Here is a 23,770-nt window from a genome sequence, read left to right on the forward strand (position 1 = left end):
ATTGAATATAGTGAACCAATTAATACAGTGCCTTTTTATTCATTTTAGAAACAATTTTTTACATGAGCATAAAAACAAAATTAAATTTTTCAATTCACTATTTTACGAACCTTTTTATTATTCTTATACTTGAAATCCATGATATTAATACTATAGATTTGCCGTGTTATAATGTTACTGCTATATAAATTTATGCAAATATAACATTATTATATATTTATTATTATAAAATCACTGCTATTAAAATAAAAATTTTATAATAATGTATAATTACTTCATAACTTTATTTTTATAATACAAAAAAATTTGTTATTTCAAGTACAATAGTTCATATTATTTAATAATTAAATATAATAAGAAATTTAAATCATTTATTTTCTTTCAGTAAATTCTTACATTTTTATTGAATAGAAAATATATCTTCATCATTTTAATAAAATTATAAATAATAACTAAAATTTTTATTAATATATTATGATTTTATAATTGAAAATAAAATTATACAAAATATATAAATGTTTAGGTACAATTTTATCATTTTTCTCCCATATTATAAAAATCCGTTTAAAAACAGAATATTTAAATTTATTTATTAAATTTCTGAACATTTATAAATTATAGAAAAATAAACTTTTTGTATTCAATTGCTTAAAAATTAGAAATTTGTTAATTGTTAAATATTTATAAATATTCTTACATTTTATTACTAATTATTGAATAATAAGATTTTTATGAAAAAAAATAATTTGATAGTATTCAAAGTCAGTTAGTAAAATAAATCTGATATCAAACGTAAAAATAAAATATCGTGTATACATAAATTGTAAATTTTCCAATATACATATAACGTTTTGCATTAATTTTACTCATTCTTCTACGTTATAAAAATTTAAAAGTAATAGTTTATTTGTACAGCATATTGTTGTTTTTTTATTATTTTTGAAAAATCATGTCTTTATTTTCAACGTAATTCCTTTTACCTGAGTATTTTATTCTTCTTCTAATGTTTATTTTATTTTTGCATCGTAAAACCTATTTCCATTATTGATTACAGTATAAAATAACATATGGGATCCTCGAATATTATACAAGGTAATGTATCTATAAGCAATACAATTTATAAAAAAAATTTATGTTCATTCAAAAACCATTCAATTCAGTATTAGTTAGATTATTTAAAATGAAAGAATTTTTTTGTATTTATTCATAATTAAGATTAAAATAAATAATAACAATATTAAAAATGATAATAACCCTTTTTAATTTCAGAATATTGTAATAAAGTGCTATTCAATAAAAAATTTATTACATTAGAAATAAATATTAAATCTAAAATAATAAGTAACCAACAAATATTACAAGTTAAAATTAAGTTAATTTAATGTCTGCAAGGTATACAATTTAAGCTAATATTTGAATCAATTACTTTTCTGAGTTTATATCACATAATCATATCATATACAATTGTCTTGTTAGGTAGCACCTTACGTTATAAAAGGAAAAAAGTAACGTTATCAATTAGAACACACTGTAACTTCCACTACATTCATTTGAATACATAAATAGTGATGTAGGCTATTGACGAAACAGAGAGAAAATACTAAAATTTTACAAGATAATATTAAGATAATTAAATCTTTAAAAAGAATTATATTCTAAATTATGCATTACAAAACAATAAATCACAGAACAAATAACTTTAATAATGTACTGAATACTATAAAACATAGTTTTGAACTATGTTATTTTTAATTATATTATAACAAAAGAAAGTAATATTTTATTTTTCTTAATACAAATAAAAAATGTGTAACTTGTGATTAAAAAATAATTATTCTTACAGTATGAATTTGCTAATATTTAATAATTAATAATGATTGTACTTGAAGTTTGAAGTGTATATTATACATTTTTAATCCTGCGTTAACAAAAGCGATTTTAATTAATAAAAAATTAATTTTATATTTTAAATTATAATTTTAAATTGCTTTTATAAAACAAAAAATCTGAAGAAATTATACATATTTTTATGAAATTATACGTATATGCGCATCAAGTAGCACTCAAAGATAAGCAATCAGAAGGAAAAAGTACGTCAAGGAAATGAGGGAAATCAGGCAAAGGGGAGGTCATATTGACTAACAATAACAACTAACAAGAACTAGTACCATTTAAGCTACTTATTTCACAGCTTCAAGTATTTAGAATAGCTAAATTAACAAAATGACATTCTCCACATTAACCGGTCATCTTTTTTAACGTGAATTTGGAAATCGTCTTCTCCGTTTATAGGCAGTAAGAAAAAGCCAGTTTACAGAGATAAAAGTAAATTTTTTTTTTTATTTCACATTTTAATAATTTAGTGCTTAATATACATATACTTTGTATTTTTAAATTCTTATAAAAATGGTTGCAGTGATTTACGTAAAATAGTGAAATTATACTATACTTATTTCAATAAATGTTAGAAATTTAAAATTCTATTTATATGCACACATTTTAAGAATACTGTTAATTATATAAAACTATTCTTTTGTATAAAATGATTTATTTTACATGTATCAGATAATAATTAAAAGATTTCATAGATACATAATAGAGGTTTTATAATTAAATTAATATTGCAATTTATATACAATATTCATAAATAAATATTAGAGTATATTTAGTCAGTAACTACATATACTATAAATATTACTAATATATTTAGTTTTTACTAGGATTTTTAATCGAATATAGTCAAAATATAGTGCATATATTATCAGATATATTTTTCATTTACTATTTTTATTCATTCTAATTATTTCTTGTTAAGCTTTGTGAATTAATTATTATATCAAATGTATGTTAATATTTAATAATTTTGTTATAATACATGTAATATCGGATAATGTGCATATATTTTTTAAGTGAAATTCTTTTAAAAAGTTTATTTCTTTCGTCTATAGTTACTAAAAGAATAATAGTTAAAAATAATTTTATATAATTACTTTAACACAATACAATAAAAATAAGATAAAATAAGTATGTTTCCATAAATAAAAAGATTAGAAATGATAAAATCTTTCGATTATATGTTTAATTAATTAAATAAATTATTAATTTATTTTTAATGTGGATAAATTAAACAATGTATTATTAATTATATTATTAAATGAACAAATATTTTTAACTATCTTTATCAATAAAGCATAATAAAAATTAAATGTATTTTTACATAACTAAAATATACTATAAAAAATAAATAATTAATATGAATTACCAAATGTGAACTTTATGAATGTTTGTCACGATTGATTTACATTACTACCACGCATGGTTCAGTCTTAATATTATTTAGAATTGATTAATACTCTTACTTGTATATTATTATGACTTTGTTCAAATAAAGGAATTAGTGACTAAAAGAAATAAGTGACTAAACATCATGTTTTGCAATTAAAAATCAAATCAAATATATTACACCAATAAAAGTATGCAACAGTATATTTGAAGTTCTCAGAAAATATCGGGATATTTTATTTATTTACTTTCTATAATTATAAATACACATGCTTTATATGTTATTACGTATATAAATTACAGTTATCTACTTTTTGCTTGCATATACACTTAATAATTCTTTTCTTTATAAATTTATAATATATCAATGGAATTTATAAAACAAAAATCGAATAAATATTCACTTAACCATCATATTTTAAATTAATAAACAAAACTAATCGTGTGCATGCATATATATATGTACAAAAATGGAAGAAATTGCATTATACAAAAGATATATCATTACAATACATAAGTTTAACATTTTTAACATTTTAATCATCTCGTACAGCCAATATAATTATAATTTTAAATTAATTTAATCTATTGTATAATAGTGTTAAGTTCAGTTTTATTTTATGTACAAATAATTGTACAATATCCATAGCTTACTGAAAAAAATTATTTGAATGCCTTAAAATTTATTGAATTCAAATTATAATAGTTATTTTTTCACATAAATTATCTTGACATAATTTACTATATATTTATTTATGTCAATATATCGTCCATCATAATTCGTAAAATAACAATGAAAATAAAATTAAAATATGCATAGTATTAATGATAATTCTCATATAATATTAAAAGTATCAAGCTATTGGAAAGATAATTTTTACGAAATTTATATACACTGCATTTTATATTAATCATTTTTAATAATTGAACCGTTTTCTACTTTTCAAGTTATCATTAAAAAAAATTCTATATTCTTAATAAATTTTTAAGTATAGACATAAATAAAAAAACATACGCTTATTATTTGTAAATTAAAAATAATTATTTTTATTTAAAATATTTGGTAATTCCATTCATACTAATATTAGGTTTTTTTCAACTTAAAAATAAATATTTTATTATTTTAAGAACAAAGTTTGAATAATTATATTTCGCAATTAAAAAATATAAATTTATGTTTTTATGATATAATGCTAACAAATAAATAATAAATTATTTATTTTCTTTGTTTCAGGTAATTTAATTATATCTCTACCTTGGTATGTTATTTTACTAATTACTTTGTCTTATATAAGTGCGAATTAAACAAATCATTTATTTTTCAAAAATATATTACTACTTTCCAAAAATAATTTATGTACGTATTTATTAATTTTATTATTTTTTAATTGAAAATTTTCTAACATTTCCATAAATAAACGATGTGCAACTCAGGATTTTGGCTACTTAGTGCAAATGTAATCGTAAAAAATTTATTTTGTGGCAGGAAAACGAAATGTAATTATGTTTGACAGATTATTCATTTTATACAAGTTCATTGAAATTTAAAATGTACGAAAAAAGCATAAAAAGGCTATTAAGTACAGTTATTACTGTAAGTGAATAAGAACGTTTATATATTTTTTATATTTGTATCTAGAATTTAATGGATAATACCATTAAATTATATTTATTTTTATTATATCTTCTATTATCTACATTGTCTTTTGGATGAAAGTTATATTATGTGTACTTAATTATTGAAAACTTTATAAAAATACCAGACATTTTATGAAAAGATTTATCGTCACAGATATAATTGATTAGCTAATACATATTTGGAACTTCATTATAACATAATAAATTATATAAACAAGGTTAGATATGAGAGTACTGTAAAGAATTATTTTAAATATTTATTTTACTAAAATATTATTTTATATTAAGTATACATAAATAGTAAGTAAAATTTTTACTTCTAAATATGTTTAATCATTCTTATTATTAAAAGTACAATTTTAATTACAAAACTGTTATAAGGATCAATAAATAAATATACATAGATTTGTAAGGTTGCAGTCATTTACAAAGATGCAAAAGCACGAAGAAGAAATTTTTATGTCCAAATATGGAATCATTGGTTATGTGATAGCACTATATTAGAGTGATATTAATATAGTATGAGCGAAAACAAGACGCAACCTTATCACATCACTCATTTATAGCAATGTCGGTGCTAAGATGAAAAACCGTGCAGGACTAGACAAAACTAACTCTAAAATAGTATAGTGCTAGCACAATGATAGTGTAATATTCGCAAATAACTAGTGTGCTGCTCACGAATAACTAGTCTTATTCTCGTGTATCTTTAGTATATAAATTGCCTCCAACTCTGAAAATAATCATAAAGATCAATAACAAATATGCACCATAATATGCTACTTTTAAATGACATGTGTAGAAAAATAAACTAGAATTTTCTTTTAATTACAATTACTATCAAATACTATTATGTAATTAAGGATGAATAATATATAATCGGATGTTTATATAATATAAATTTGTATTAAAACGCTAGGTCAACTTGCATTTTCTATAAACGACTAATTTTAAACACTTAGACACAGAATTGTTTGGTTAATTAATCAAACCATTATCTTTAGATTTGAATTTGAATTTAATTTTATTAGTGTCATTCAAGTTAATTTATTTATCATAATGATTCAGTTATATATAGAATTAAGAAATATTTTAATGATTATTAATGGTTGTATCTATCTGATATAATTTAATAAAATATATAAATTTTTATCTATTTTCTAAGAAAGAAACTAATTTTTTTAAATACTAAAATTAGTTATGGGAGCCAAAACTATGACTAAATATAATTTAATGCACTAAATCCGGAGTTCATTGAGCTTATCTGAAATGATTATCATTGAAATTGAGAGAAAGAGAGAAAGAAAGAAAAAGAGGGAGAGAGAGGGAGCTGGAGAGAGAGAGACAGAGAGCAAGAGAGAAGAGAAAGATAAACAAACAGCAGACGGAGAGTAAAAGATGAAACAAATTTTTTTTTATTAATTTACGAACATATTGCACAAGAAAGTCGTCGGGTCCAGAAAGTTATAAGATAGGAAACAACAATATACATGGAAAAAGAAACACGTATTGTAAAACAGATCCTCTTGCTAGAGTATAGTAAAAAAGTTGTAAAATCAGAACATAATACCTTCCTTAAGTTTGATAATTTTAAAAAGATTTAGGTAATGTAAAAAAATACTCAGAATCCAGAGACTACATTTCCACAGACAAAGAAAATGCTAGTATCACTAGGAATTAGTCGATGAAACATAAATCATTCCACTGAAATTTTGATTGAGATTAAAGACAACAAAAATCATCAGTAATAAAAGACAAGGCTCTCATCCTAAAAGAATTTCGATCTATTTTTTATTTGATCTATTTCGACCATCAAAATAGTAGTTTCGATAGAAACACAAACAATCGCATGGACGATATCCTTAATTATTGATCAGACACCAAAATATAATGACTATAATATGATGATTCAAATTTATCTTCATTATAGAAATTATTCTTGAGAAAAATAAACGTATTTTTAGGTTTAAACGTAGGTTTAAAAAAAATTGTTTGTTATTTTTTGAAAAACGTGTATTAATTTTATATACAAAAATTAAGTAAAAAAAAATTATAAAAATTTATTTAACTATTATTTATTTTTATTGATTGTATAATAATGAAAAATGAAAATAAAAATAAATAAAATGAAAAAATAAAAATAAATAAACAACTTACTTAATTATTTACATGGAAGATATTTTTTATTGTTATTTTAAATTTTTACCCAAAATTCTGATTTTTCAAAATATTTAATATGATTAAAATTAATTTAACTAATATTTTTAGTATCTTAACAATCTATTCAATATCAATGTATTTCTTTATTTCTTTTTTATAAAAATCATTTTATTTTATTTTAATTGTATATTAAATTATTTATTTAAAAAGAATATATCATTCATTAATTTCATTACTTTTAAAATTATAATAATTTAATTATAACGTTTTTAAAATGGATAGAGATGCAAATCATATTTACATAAAGAACGTATTTTAGGAAATTTAAAAGTACATATTACAAATTATTGAAGGTATTTTAAAAACTATTAACAAAACTTTTATTAAATATGAGTTGTTATATATCAGACAAATACCTACAGTTTTATGAAAGAATATTTTTTCTTTTTTCGATTATTTTATTCTACAATGCTTTTCAAAAGTTATGAATAAATTAACTCTAATAAATACATTAATATTAATGTTAATTTTTGTTTTAACGAATGGTATCATAACAAACATTGTTAATAAGAATACTTTTAAAAATAAACTTTTGAAAATAATAGTGGTTGTATATTTACACAGAAACGATCTGAAATAAAAGTTAGAGTGCAAGATACAAAGAATGAGTACGAAAGGGAGGACGGACGTATTTGCACAATACCGAAGCCCAGATAGACTTTGTCGAAAAGGAATAAGCATCACAAGTTTTTAATCGTAATATCACACAAGTATAAGCATATTGTACTGTAAATAATGTATTACATTAAATATCTTATGAATATTATGATAAAAAGTTATATATCTGTTAAGTGTGTGTTCTTTTTTCATTAAATTTTGTAAAAATTTTATATCCACAATTTTAATTTATTACATATTATTTTATAGTTACAGTAAATAAATACTTAATAAAAATAATTAATACGGTGCTCATGAAAAACTATATTAAATAAAATATATAACGCAAAAATTTGTATTATTATAAGGTAATTGTATAATTTAAATAAAATTAAATATGGGTAGAAATATAGCTCTAAAACAGTAAAATCATACAATATATGATACATACACAATATAGGTAAAAAAAAATTTTTGCAAACATTGAATACAGGCGTAACGTTTCGTTTTGAAATGACTTACTGAAATTAATAGTAAGACTAGCCGATCCAATTTTTTAGACAATGAGAAAATGGAAAGTTTGTTTATATTTTTCGTCTTTTATAAGGATATGATATATTAAGATAAACAACTTTATGATATAATTACTTAAAGACTTACTTATTCATAATTATTTTCTTCTTGATGACATTTCTTTCATTACATATGACATATTTCGTACTGGTTTTAAAATAATTTCTTCTTGAATGCAGTACAAAGTATATTCTTAATTAAGTAATATATTCATAAATTCATAAATCTAATTAAAACATGGAATTGTTAATAATTACTGTATAAAATTTATCAGTATTTTTACTATTTAAGCTTATTATTGTATATAATATGAACAATATAATTTTATTTTTATAAAATATCAATTCATCAGATAAAATACAACATTAATTTTGTTGCATCTTATATAAAAGGTAGAAAAATTACAAATTATTTTATACATATAATATTAATACTAATTACTACTACTATAATATTACTACTATAATTGTATTAAAATATAATATATAAAAAAAAAATATATATATATATAAAATATTTTTATATATAATATAAAAATATATATTCAAAATTTAGATATATAATATATAAAAATTTTTAAAGAGTTATGATAATTTATAAAAAATATATTATCTTTTCTAACATTTATAAAGGATTAATTAAGTATTTGAAATTGTAATTCTTTATAATATAAATATCTTACTAACTAAAAAAGCATGTTTTTTCAATTTAATACTTTGTTAACCGTTATAAAAAAAAGGTAAGTGACAAATACTTATATTTTGATAGTATTCATCCATATTTATAGCAATTTTTTAATATGTGGTACCTTGATATTAAATAAAAAAATTAATTTATGAATCTACATATCTTTGAATAAAAAATAATATTTATATATAAATTTTTAACGAATGTAAAAACAATTCTTATAAAAATACTTCTGTAAGTCAGTATTTGTTACAGTTTAATTGTTTTTATTTAATTTCTTCTTTAAACAATCGTTAGAATAGTTTAATGTATTTTTTGTTCTTTAAACATTAATTAAAGAAGCATTTTGAAGTTTCAACATACTTTTTCCAATGTATTGTCTTTTTATTGATAGCGAAAACCAAGCATATAGCTAGAGAGAAAGTAAATGCCAATAAGCTATGAAGTGGAAAATAGTGAGGAGTGCAAAAAGGAGAGGAAACAATAGCTTGTTGGATAGCAAAAGAAATTTAATTATAAGTCTTTCACAAATATTTAACTATAATTCAATATGAAATGCATTAAAGATTATAATCTTACATTAATTTTCTAGCTTAAACTGGCTTGAATTTTGATAACACATTATCGTATTGTATATCTATTTATATGCCTTAATAATGGATAGAATAGAACAAAAATTGTCTCCAATCGTATAAAAACCTTTTTCCTAACCAAAAACACGGGCATGTGCGTGCTCAGATTAATTTATGCTACTGAACTTAAGCTACAGTGTATCTTGATGCGATCACATAATGAATGTAAAACAAATATTTTTAAATAGTCGGTAGTTTTATTTTTTTAATGCTTTTATGTACGTAATTAAATGAATCGAATGGGTTGAAAGGAAGATACGAAGTACGTAACCTGATAAATTAGTTATACTTTATTATTGTATAAACTAAAATTATTTCTATATATTACAGCTTACACCTTTAAATGGGAAATACTGTTACAAAATTTTATATGATGAACAATAATTTTTAACTATATATATACTATTAACTTTAATATACCGAAATAATAAAATAATAAATGAAAAAAACGTTTTATAAAACAAATCAAAATCATATTTAACCACTTTTTAAATCTAAATATTCACATAAAAGTATACTTATTATAAATATTAATGTATAAAAAACTATCTACTGCTAGTTATTGCTTGTTTATGATGATTATATACCTATTTCGTTACCAATTTGAAATTGAACATTTCATCAATTATGACTGATTATTACGATTATTATGATTATTCATGACTTTTACAATTAATTTTTATATAATTAAAATATAAATATATTTTTATAGATTTTTACCAAGTATACCTAAAAACTATTTATATATATATATATATATATAAATTTTTTATAATAAAGTAAAATTTTCTATTATTTTTATATAAAAAACTATAAATTATATAAAATCTTTATTTTAATAATTATTAATTATGTATAAGATAATCATAAAATTCTAAATTAATAATAAACCATATTAATTTTTAAATAATACTTTTATTTGTCAAATTTTGTATACTGATTACGTTCTAAGAATACAGTAAGGTACTTATGATAACTAATGTATTCGTTATTAAAAATATAATTTTTATTAGTTACGGATTTAATTTTATTATAATATTCTATTATTAAATAAAGAAATGAGAAACAAAAAGAATTTTTAGCACTTCTAAGAATTATCATGGATTTTGTAACGAAATCTAAATATTTTATCGAATTTTATATTCATATATAGATTATGTTTTTTTACGTGCCGCTAAACAATAATTAAATTAAAAATATTTTTATATTTTTAACATATCGGATTCATTGTTTCAAATAATAACATAATTTTATTGAAAATTATTGAAAATATGTAATTAATTATTACTAATTTTAATAATAGAAAATTTGTAACTTACTAAACTATTTATTCAATAAGATATTACCGTTATGTTAGAATTATTAAAGTAAAGCTAAAAAAATATAAAACGCTTGCAATTATTTATAGTATTAAGCCTGTTTTATAAAAATAAGTATTTAATGTTTTGTTGGATTATGTATGAGAATACGGAGAGAAAGAATGAATAACGAATATAAAGAGTGCATAATTTAGGAATTATTGAATTTCCATTTTATGTAGGAAGTGGAAAAATTGTGTCTTCTTTACAAAATGAAATCAGCAGTTTGTTCATACTTTTAATTAACAAATGATAATTTTTAAATAAAGATATCAGTTACATAAGTTTCAATTATATTATAATTTGGTTTTCAAATCAGTGTTATAATAAAGTAAAATTCGAACATTTTCAAAATAAGGTTTAAAAATTGTTTAATGTAGAAAATTTAGCAACTACATTTAACAATACTTAGCAGATTTTAATACATATCTCATTTATATCTAAATATACTATACATCACTATTCTATATTTATATTAATAAAATAAAATGTAAATCAATAGTAACCAATAGAATAAAAAATGCATATGTATATTGTAATTTTTTAAATTTTAAAAGTCAAATGTTAAAAGTCGAAAGGAATATAATTTTTAAGATCATGTGTAGCACTAATAAAATTAATGGAAAAGAGGCATCGAAAATTTTAACTCAAATAATAAATTTATTAAAAGTTGTATTAAAAGACTTTTGAGCTAAAATTTCAGTGAAAATCTCTCTCTTTCTCTCTCTGCCTGACTGTCTCTCTCTCTCACTCACTCACTCACTATTTATCTATCTATCTATCTATTTATCTATCTACCTATTTAACTATCTTTATCTATCTATCTATCTTTGTCAATTATGTCGCATCATCTTATCTGCTTGAATTTAGCAAATGATAAACATAATATGGCTACATAATAATTTACTTTTGAAAAATTTAAAAATATATAATGTGCTGCTTTCTTTTTTATAACTTCAAAATACATTATCATTATCTAGTACACATTAATTCATACCTCTAATAAATAGAGGAACGATGTCATTGTCATTATTCGTTCTTCTTTAAAAATCGCCAAAATTACAAGCGAATAGAATTTTTAGTGAGTTTCGTACAAAGCTTTATAAATACGTTGCTTTATCATATTTTACATAGCATGATCGATAATTATATAATTCAATTCAATAAAGTAAAAAATAATTTCCGTAGTAAAATTGGTTTTTTTCTTATATTTGAATAGGTAGTATAATTGTCACAATAAAAATGAATATATTAAGTAAATGTTTGAAAAAATTGTATTTATACAATTTATTTAAATTTTATTTATTAGATATACTTTATACCCTTTTTGTACTTTTTATTTCTATCATATATATTCTGTATATGAGAAGGTGAATTTTTTACATAGTTTTGAAATGTTTTTTTAATGATAAACCTTTCTAATTTCAAGACTTCATAAAAGAAAAATTTTTTAATAAACAAATTTTCGTAAAAAAAATTTATAATAAAAATTAATAATAAGTAAATGCATACAAATTATAATTGATGAATTTATTTCATTTAATATATTATATGATTATTAATATTATATCATAATAATAAATGAATAATTTTAACAAAAATCCTAAACGGAAATAATATTTAATGACAAAACAATCTACATTTTATAATTATTTTTAAACGACATTATGTTTCGTATCAAAGCTCACTAAGTTATAAAATATCATTGAAAAGAACGTACTTAATCTGATATTTAAACAAATTTTTAATTTAAACAATACGCATTACGTGTCCCATACTGATAAATACAATATATATTAGATACTGTATATATACGGTATATATTAGATAGTATGATTAACCAAATATAGTAACTATTAGATACATGCATGCAATACTAAAATTTGTTGGAGTAAGTTATAAAAAGTGACAAATACGTTTCAAATATCAGCTGATAGTGTAAATGCATAGTTGACGTGGGGCGCTATAGCGTGTACTTAACACGTGTTTACGAGCGCCATTACTACACATGCGCATACCATGAATACAAATATATTACAGACATAGACATTTTATTTGCATGTACTGATGCATATTTCATTTCTTTTTAATTTATTTCACTGTCAAGATGGTCGATTCAATAAACCAATTAACATATATTTTAGACCTTTATAATTGTGAAGTAAGTAAGATTTAGACCTGTCCCTTTCATTATTATTCCCATCCGTTTTTTTATCTTATTTATTCGATTAATTCAGTATCTACTGGTTGTTTCTTTTGCTTAACTGCATTGTTAAACTCTTTTTTATGTAAGAAATACAAGCGACTATTAGAATTGTATTCAGGTTTATTGCATTAATTACAGTTTGATTAATTTATGCGAATCTAATACCAGTTATCATATTAGATTTAATTAGAACTTATATCTAATTATAAGATAGTAATAAATTTAAATATCGCAGCACACTTACAAATGACAGCAGAAATGAGAAACTATTTTTTTTAATAACTTAACATTTACTGTTTTTTATTAATAAAACTCATCTCTTTTTACAATATTCGAGAACTGATAGTTACTTTTCCTAATCGAAAAAGGAAAAGCAAATTAAAATAAAAAATTCAATTCAAATGAATATTTAATTATTTTATTTATATATTGTGAATTCAAGTTTTATGGTATCGATTATTGCATTAATGTATCTGTGCTTTTTTTCATTACTGAAAATATAAAAATACCGTGTTCATAAGACCTCTAATCTTCATCTATAAGCCAATCTAAACTACTGAGAAATCTTACCATTATTAACATTATTATACAGTTCTTGTTATTATCAATAATAAATTTAAAATTAAAAATATTTTTGCTCACAACGTGAAATTGAAATTCTGTAGAAAGCTTAAGAATATTTTTTCTTATGAATTAATTGTTTACAAATTAATATAGATAACCAATATTCTAAAGCTACAAATTATAGAATCAAAATTTTTTATCATAATTTTATTAATTTTTCATAGTATACTCATGTTTTTCTCAATGTCAAATTCAATATTTAAATAAATGTATTAAAATTAATTATTCAATTTTATACTTAGCTATTTGTTTCAAATTTATTTAATTATAAATATATACAATCTTATTTTATTGTAAAAGAGATTTTTTAGAAAATACAAAACTTGAAAATCAGATATAAAAAAGAAATGTTTTTTTAATTTAATTGAAATTAATAATTTAAGTACAACGTTTGTACCGAAAGGTTTAAAGTTAAATAAACAATCATATAAGGATTTATTATTAATAAAAAATAAAATTATATTAACTGTAATAATGGAAGTTTTCACTTACAGCTATTCTAGTTAAAAACTTAATCTTTAGCGTGCAGCTAGTGAAAATAAATTATTAATTATAAAATAATTAAAAGGAGAACCGTAGTATAAGCAATATTTATTTTTGAAGGTAATTTTTTTTATCTTAAAATATATGCAAATATTATGTATATATTCACGGATATTTCGCCGAGAAAATACATTTACTGGATATGAAATCAAGCCGGGCAATATATCCAATTCGAAATAATACATTCATAGATGTTTATAGAGATCAGAAAATCATGATAAATAGTATGTATAAAGATACAGAGACGTTGAATATTAACTCAAGGTGAACTCACGAGAGCGTTGAAAAGCATTCTTAATAAGAGAAGAGTATGTAGAACAGCATGCTTATGAACAAGAGAATACGTCCTTTACATGCAACCTATAGAATAGGAAATTATAACTTTCTTCTCTCGGTTTGGCGCCATCGTTTACAATGATCATAGTGCCTGCAACGCCATAAGTCCTTAAATGTGGAAGCGACTTATCCCGCCTTTTATCACTTGTAGTCATTTAACACTTAATTGTACACATACACAACACATAAACTCATGTCTCTTCCTTACATTCTCTGCATTTGCATTACATCATCAACTATATATGCTTCCTGCTAGTACTTGGCAATTAGTGATTTACTAAAATAAAATATCGATTATGCTTTCTAATTATATCCGTCTATTCGTTCTCCACTTTTACAATATATATTTACATTCCTACATGCATCCAAATGGTACGCATTTACACCAATGTGTAAAATCGATTATATCAATGCCTTCATAACATAAACAAATTGAATATTAAATATCTAACTCTATTGTAAAATAATTAAAAAATTTTCTTTATATTTTATTGTACAATCAAATATTTTATTTAAGTTTAATACTATTATATTAAAATATTGTTATGATAATATAAAAGTAATCAATTAATTTTGAAACTATGACTGCCGAACTGAGTGCAAATCAGAGTAAATGTAATTGGAAATGTAAATACATGCAAATTTTTAATCGTAATTCTTTTATAAACAAATATTTAATTTTTATAAATCCCTTTTATTTTTAAATATCGAAGATCTATTATTATTCACCCATGCAATTTACGTAAAATTATAATTAATGCGTGTGATTAATATAATTACAACGAAAAATGAAATTTTGATTATTAAAAAAATAATTAAAGTATTAAATTATTCATAAAATAATAAAATATTATTGGAATATTTTTGTTAAAATTAGGTTTCTTTTTTAAATTTAAGAAAAGTAAATTACAAAAAAAAATTTATTACCGGATATTTATATATCTACGATATTTTTATACTATAATAATACTAAATTCGATTTAATACAACTATAGCTTTAAATTAAATTAAATAAAAAAAACTTTAAATTTAAATTAAAAGCTTTATACGAAAGTTTAATACTTCTACGACTTAGTGAAATGTTCAATTATTTGATTCGTTTGATTCAATTTCACAAGTGAAATTATATCCGTTACAATCTTATATATACTTTTATTCATAAATATTATATTTTTATTTTTTTTTCAACAATTTATATAAACAGAGAAATGTTAGTGTACATGCTATCACATTAAGAAATAATATAACATATAACAACTATTAAATAATAGTTAATAGTAACAAAATATATTTATTATTAAGCTTCAAACTATTCAGATAAGAATTTAAAATAAAAAAATTAAATATATAAATATAAATCAATTTAATGTCTTTATTCAGCGTCAGAGAATAAATTTTCTTCGCTATTGACATGTACGACCTCTCTCACTCTCTCTCTCTCTCTCTCTCTCTCTCTCTCTCTCTCACGTGCATGTATAATTACTATGAAACGTATCAACAACTTTACAGTGTAATATAATTGTAGAACTGTAGAGCATTCTGTATTTCTCTGATACATTTTATTTAAGCCAAATTTTAAGCTAATGAGAGATGTCGAAAGTAAAATGATGTCAAATGTCGAGTATAATTTTCAATTAAAATTCACCCTGAAAACTATCAAAGTATGATTTTTATTTTACTATTCTATGAAATACAAATTTAGATTTACAAAATTTTATGATTTTACTTTATCTTATTTTCATTTAATTTACAGATCAAAGAATAGTAATAAAGTAAATTCTACTTTAATGATTTTATATAAAACTTTTTGGAAAATAATTATTCTATCGCATTGTATAGCTAAAATAACATTAAGAGAGATAAGAATAAATGTTTGCAAATAATCGACTAATTAGTATACCATCATTAGTATTTACTTTAATTTATTTATAATGTCCTATCTTAACATATTTTTCACATTTACTGATTTCTCATATATTTACTGATAAAAATGTATATTTTTATGTATATTGATTAAGAATTTAGCATCGTGAATAAATTTTTTAGATATTTCTTTGTAAACCTCGAATTTTTTCGGTTTATTCTATTCAATATACAACATTATAGTAATTATAGATAATATATATAAAAATAATCTATCAATCTAGTTTTAAATGTATAAGATGCAATTTTATAATTGCGCAAAATTAAAAAATTGTTCGAGAAATGATTAAAATAAATTATAAAACAATAGTTTATGATTCACATGGAAGTAATGTTTTAAAAAATAAAGAATAACTAAAACGTTTATGAAAAAGAAAAATAGCTTCTATAAATTTTTATATTTATAAAATAAAATGATAATAAATAGAAAATTAATTTCATATTTTTTTATAAAATGTGTTACTTATAAATAAAAAAGTATAGTTCGAAATCTTTAACATAAATATAGCCCTAAAAAAACAACACATTTTTCATACATTTTATGAGTAATAGTGGAACTGTATAATAATATAACATTATAATTTACATGGTAAGATAAATAAAAGGAATATCACTAATGTTTGAATGAAATACAGGCAAGAGAAAGGTTTGCTACAAAATGTATTTGACAAATATTATAATCTATTTATGTAACGTGGATATAATTATACAAAAATTATTGTATTAACTAAGTAACTTAGCTTTTTCTATTTTCATTATTATTAATTACTATTTAATTATTTTTAATTATTCTATAAGTAAAATCCATTATACAATAAATTTTATAAAGAATAAATATATGATAGGTATTAAATTATTAAATAGTTTTCAATTTAATTTAATTTTTCAAATTTATAAACAAGTATACTGTATATCTACTAGATTTCATAGTTAATTAATGCTGGGTTGACTATAGTTACAATATCATGGACCGTCACTCAATAATCAGAAAATAATACTCTTATGAGAAATTCTGGTAACAAGCGTATATACAAATATTAACATCCAGTAAGGTATGTTAAATCTCAAAGCTGTAAATTCATTTGTTAAGAATATCAAATTCTTATAAAAAACACTTAATATTATTTTGTCCTTTAGTAATGCTTACATTGATATCTTCTTTTTTTAATTTCTGTATATTTTTTTTTATTTTTGTCATGCAATTACATACAATGAATACCAAAAATATTAATGTTTTAAGATATATTTAGATATTATTCATAAAAATTAAATTTATACAAGATTTATACAAGATTGTGATGCATAAAATTTCATTTATGAAATCGAATCAAACTAGACAAATAATTGAAATTTTCACTAAATCGAAAATGTATTAAACTTTCGTATGAATTAAGTTTAATTTATTAATTTAATTTAATTTAATTTAATTTAATTTAATTAATTTAATTAAGTTTAATATACACATTAGATTGAATTTAATAAAACAGTTGGCATATAAATTTTTCCTAATCAAATATTTCTAAAATTTATCATTTTTTATTTAAGAAAGAAACTTATTATTATCAAAAATATTCAATAATATACAATAATATATATATAAAATATATTATTGTTTTATGAACGATTTGTTACTAGTTTCATTAAAAATTGAATGAACACATTTTAAATATATTAATTGAATACATTGGCAGAATATCTTCAAAATATACAAAAAATTAATAAAATAGAATTGATATGTTTATATTTAATAAGGTATATGTTCGAAACTGTTTGATTTCCGGCTCGAACTGTCAATGTTTTGAATATATTTATAATAATTAATATAATATAATACTTTATAATAATTTGCCGTCCGCCTTAGCGGATGCTTGGGAAGGAGTTAAGTTGAAGGGCTATAGTTTAATACAATTTGCACTTCTTCATTAAATATGGTTTATTATGGTTTATTTACAATTACATTATTGATGTGTTGGAGTTATGCGATGGAAAGATATATACTATGTTCAATCACAACTATTCAGTTGCTCGGAACTGATCCTGTGATGAATTGTTTCATCATCTGGAATGCTCCGTATGGATGACAATTTAGTTCATCGTGTGGATAGAGATGATTTTTTTATATCAAGAAAATAGTGTCAAGCCCTTATCTTGCAACACAGGAGAATTGACAGGTCTTCCTTCTGTTGTAGTGAGTAGCTTCCTGGTTGACTAGACTTCATTGGTGAATAACATGACTGACTGCATCAATGACTGAAAATCTACAAATGCGCCTCCTGGTGAATTTGTCTTAAATATCCACGCGGCAGCTTTACTAGTTGAGACGATTATGGTACTAGAAACAATGGAGGTGATTTTGCACTTGTATCATTTTTTTCGATTTAACGACCGTTGGAGGTTTTTTTAGAAATGATAACCCTTTTTCCTAAATGATAACATCTGAGAGATTCTCGGAATCTTAAACAATATGTTTAACAATCTAATAAAAATAAATAATATATTTTATATATAAAAATTTAGTTAAACAAAAATTACAATAACAAGTTTATATTCAAGATATTTGAATATTTTACTTTTGTAAATTATATGCTATATTGAATATATAATATGATTGATATTCTTTGGTAAAGTTGAAGTAAGAAAATATATTAAACATCTAATTTAAAAGTATTATTAATCATATATTGTATTACACATTATAATTATATATTGTAATTCAAAAATAAATCTTAAAATTGAAATATTACAATAATTTTTTTAAATAATTCACACAATCATCTTTTATCCATTAATTTATTTTGCTTAAATACGAATATAAAAAAAATTTAAATTATTACATTTTAATAACTATAATTATTTATTTTAATTTAATTCAGTTTAAATACATTTAAATATGCATTGTTAATATACTATGAAACATGTACTTTATATGCAATTTAATAATAATTTCTCTATAAGGTTTAAATATAAAAATTTTTACTTTATTATATAAAGACTATTTTAAAAAATTATTCATTTAATTCTTGATTTAAAATTGAATATTGTTTAATTATATATAATAAATATTTAATAGATATACGTAAGAATATCTTGAAGTAGATAAATTGGCTATATAATATTAAAGAAAAGTATTAAATTACATTTTATAATTTATTTATTTATTAAATTTACAATTAATATTTTTAAAATATAATTTTTACTTTCGAACAAACTTATAAGAAAATAAAATTATGAGCAGAGATTATAGTTGCAATAATCAGATTTCAATAAAGGAAAAAAAAGGAAAATAAAACAATAAAATTAAGAAGTAGGCACATTGATTCAATTATTTATTATTCATTGAGTTAATGTTTCATTTATCAGTTTCGATATAAATTCGGAAAATTGAATATAAACATGAATTAAGATTTTTTATACAAATAAAAAATCTGAATCTTGACTTTTAAATTTAGTACGTAATCAATGTGTTTGAGATTACGAGAACCTCTCGTGAGTTATTAAACATCTGAAAAGATCTAAAGTGTACTTACTACTACAGAGAGTGGCATACTGTAATTGAAGAAGCCGAAGAGAGAGGCGCTTTCATCGGTGACGCCGGTGCTATTAGCGGTGATGACACAGGCACAAGCGCTGCTAAATAGAGAAGCTAAGGAAGTAGTAACAGGCCCTTACTGGTGATACTATAGGGATCAAGCTCTAAGTACGACCAAGACTTCAAGGACGAAGCAGGGACTTACCCTTGAGACTATAGCGATAAAGCTGTAAGTACGGCCGCGATAAAAGGAAGAGACGCGTCAATTCTCCTGTGCTGCAAAGGGTTTTGACACTATCTTCTTCATAGCAAGTATACAAAGTCTGCATTGCCAGTTCTTATTAGACTGGAATGACGGAGTGAGTACTGTTCATCACAGGATCAGATCAAGGCTACTGTATCGCTGTGAGTATATAGTCTGTATTGTCATTGCCAGTCCTTATGAGACTGGGATGACGCAATTATTAAAACAGCATAACACACACTCGCTAATAAGGAGTGCGCTACTCAGTTGTTGACCCTTACAAAATCAACACAAATCATCATAAAGGAGCATCTTGTGTAGAAAACCATCCACCACAATACAGATACAAGCAATCGTATCTTTGTCATTAAACGTATGATACATTCTTCCATCTAATAAATTCAACACATTTTTAATGTAATTGTAAATAAAATATAATAAACGATATTTATCGAAGAAACACATACTGTATTTCAACAGCCCATCCACTTGACTCCTTCCCAAGCATTTGCTAAGGCAAGCGGCAATTATAAGACTATCGAAACACTGGCAGTTCGAAACAGGAAAACAAATTTCGAACAAAATGTGTCAATAACTAAAATAACCATAGCTAGAAATTGTTATTATAAAATTAATCTTTATTTCAGTTAAATTCATTCATTATAAATTATTTCAGTTAAAAAGTTAAATATTATTATTTTCAAGAATATTCAAAACACATTTAACACGAAAATTGAAATCTTATAAAAGTATAAGTATTTAAACATTATTTTCTTGATTAAATTGATATTCAAATGTATTCCATTATTTGTTTTCTTTTCTCTAATTATTATTTGAAATATATATTTTGTGTGAAATCTCACGTCAAACTATAAAAATAAAAGTAAAGTATTTAGATAATTATAATTTATTATTTTATTTTATTTGAATGTATTTCGTAATCATTTGACTGTATATATTTTTAATTAATATATAGTATACAATTAATATATTTTAGATTAATGAATAAATAAATATTTATCTAATTGTACCGCTTCTTTTTATTATTATTTATTACAAGTATATTTTATAAAATTTAATCAAATGAATATAATTATTATAAATGAAAATACAGTGTGGAAAATATTAGTAAAATAATCATACAAAAAAAGTAAAAATGTTTATTAGAAAGTAACTGAAGATATGTTTTCTGCTATAATATAAAATATAAACATAGCAATGTCATTTTCATTTAAAATGTCAAATTTTTCAAATTCTGTTATGTTGTACTTACTGTCGCCTAAATATTTTCATAAAATATAGAATTCCAAAACCATCTTGACGAATGTGACATAATTCGTGAATCATATTAGTTTGTGTTTGAATTTTTCTAAAAAATTATCAACTGCTTTTGGCTTGTAGTCTTTTACTAATATTATTATATACTTCTTCTCATATTATAAATATTAGATCGTAATAAAATAAATTGTAATATTCAATGAAAGAATATTCCTATTTAAAAATTATACTAATAAATGTTATTTCTTATTGAACTAAATTTTCTAATTTAAAAAGCTCATTCTTTTTTACAAACTATCATATGTATATCATCGAAAAATTAATTACTTGTACACAAAAAATTTAATTGCTATATATAATAGTAACTATATAATGTTGTATAACAATTTTTGAATAGCAATTATTTGTTAGAGCTATAAAAAAAAATTTGATTGTTTTTTGCTTTGTTTTTCTTGCAAACGAACTATTTTGTAATGACATTCTGTAATTTTATTATTTAATCTATTTTTGTAATATCAAACAATAATAAAAGCTTTTTTTTTATTATCTAGAAATACCAAATTCTAAGTTTTAAACAAAAGTATATAGCCATATTTATATAAAAATTGTATTGTTATAAAAAAGGTATCATTTTTGTATATGTTTTACGTTATATGATAAACCTTAAATCAAAATCATAATGGCTGTTTTTAATTTTTTTTTTAATTAAAAAATTCAAGCTTTAAGAGATATAGGAGATTAAAATAAAATAATTTTACATATAATAATTATAATTGAAAAAGGTTTTTAATACAATTTTATTAACTTGACAATTTAAAATTACTATTCAAAAATTAAAAAAATTCTAACATACATAACGGTAGACAAATATTAAAAATGCATCTTTAATAAAATCACATTCTTCTTAGCATTTATAATTCTGGAATTAATTTTTTTTTAATAAAATATAACATTCAATAAAAATAATTATAGACTAAATATATTCGATTTTATAAATTTTTCGTATTTTACACTTTGCTGTTTCATCCCCTTTAACATGTTAATTACTGATAAAGAAACGAAATGTTCATTTACAGTACTTTATTTTTGTGTAACATAATTGACTGCTTTATAAAATCCGCTTAATATGTAAAATGGATAAATTAGCTTATATAAAAAGAAAACAAAATTAAAAGAATTTGCGTAAAATGAACAAAAAGGCTAATTTTAAATTATCACATATTATAAATTGAACTATGAAAAAAGCAAATTTCACTACACATGAAGAAAGTATAAATTCGAAATCATTAATTTTAAAGCATACCACTCTTTTGGAAGATTATTAACATATAATTATTTATTTCGTCGACTAATTATTTGTATTTAAAATAATTTTGAATAGTATTTTTACTATTGTATTGTATTTTACTAAGAGTTTAATTATTTTCTTAGCTCAAATAATTTCCTAAGTTTTAAAATAACGATATTTTTACATTTATTAAAGGATTTGGATAATCGAAAATATTCTGATAGACGTTTTCTCAATTTTGTATATTTTATTCACTCAGTTGTAATTTGAAACATGTAGTTCTTCTGGGAGTATTTAAGAAATAGATGTTTAATAATAATTTCGTTAAAAATAATAATTAAGTAGATATGTAAATAAATATATATAATATTTTTAAAATATAAATATTAATTATCATTAACTCTCTTAGTTATGGTAAAAAGATTACGTAATAATAATAAATTGAATTAATAAATATATATAAAGTTATTTATTTAATTTTTATTTTTTGAAACGTATACAGTAGATTTCAACATATAATACAATATAATCTTAATATTTCTAACGGTGATTAAGAAAAAATTAAATAAAATGTAACGAGAAATACGAATAAAATATGAGATTCATACGTGTGTCAAAATTAATATTTGCAGTGGAAATAAGGAATATGATATAGCTATGTTATCGTCTATATAAATTAATTAGTAAAATAATATAATTTTAGTTGTTAATTTGAACACATATGTAAAAAACGTAATACTGCAGCAACTTAAACCTAAATTTGTTAAATGAATAATATAATTAAAATAAATACTATAACTTTGTTACGTATA

The 23,770-nt window shown here is 21.2% G+C and overlaps 1 protein-coding gene across 1 annotated transcript in view; it reads left to right on the top strand.

Annotated features, from left to right (window-relative positions):
* The window catches only part of LOC105368135 (collagen alpha chain CG42342), a 113,646-nt gene that overhangs the window by 49,320 nt on the left and 40,556 nt on the right, over positions 1 to 23,770 (top strand). The window lies entirely within an intron of this gene.

This window comes from Ceratosolen solmsi, unplaced genomic scaffold, assembly GCF_000503995.2.
Source record: "Ceratosolen solmsi marchali unplaced genomic scaffold, CerSol_1.0 scaffold6, whole genome shotgun sequence".
NCBI lineage: Eukaryota > Metazoa > Arthropoda > Insecta > Hymenoptera > Agaonidae > Ceratosolen > Ceratosolen solmsi.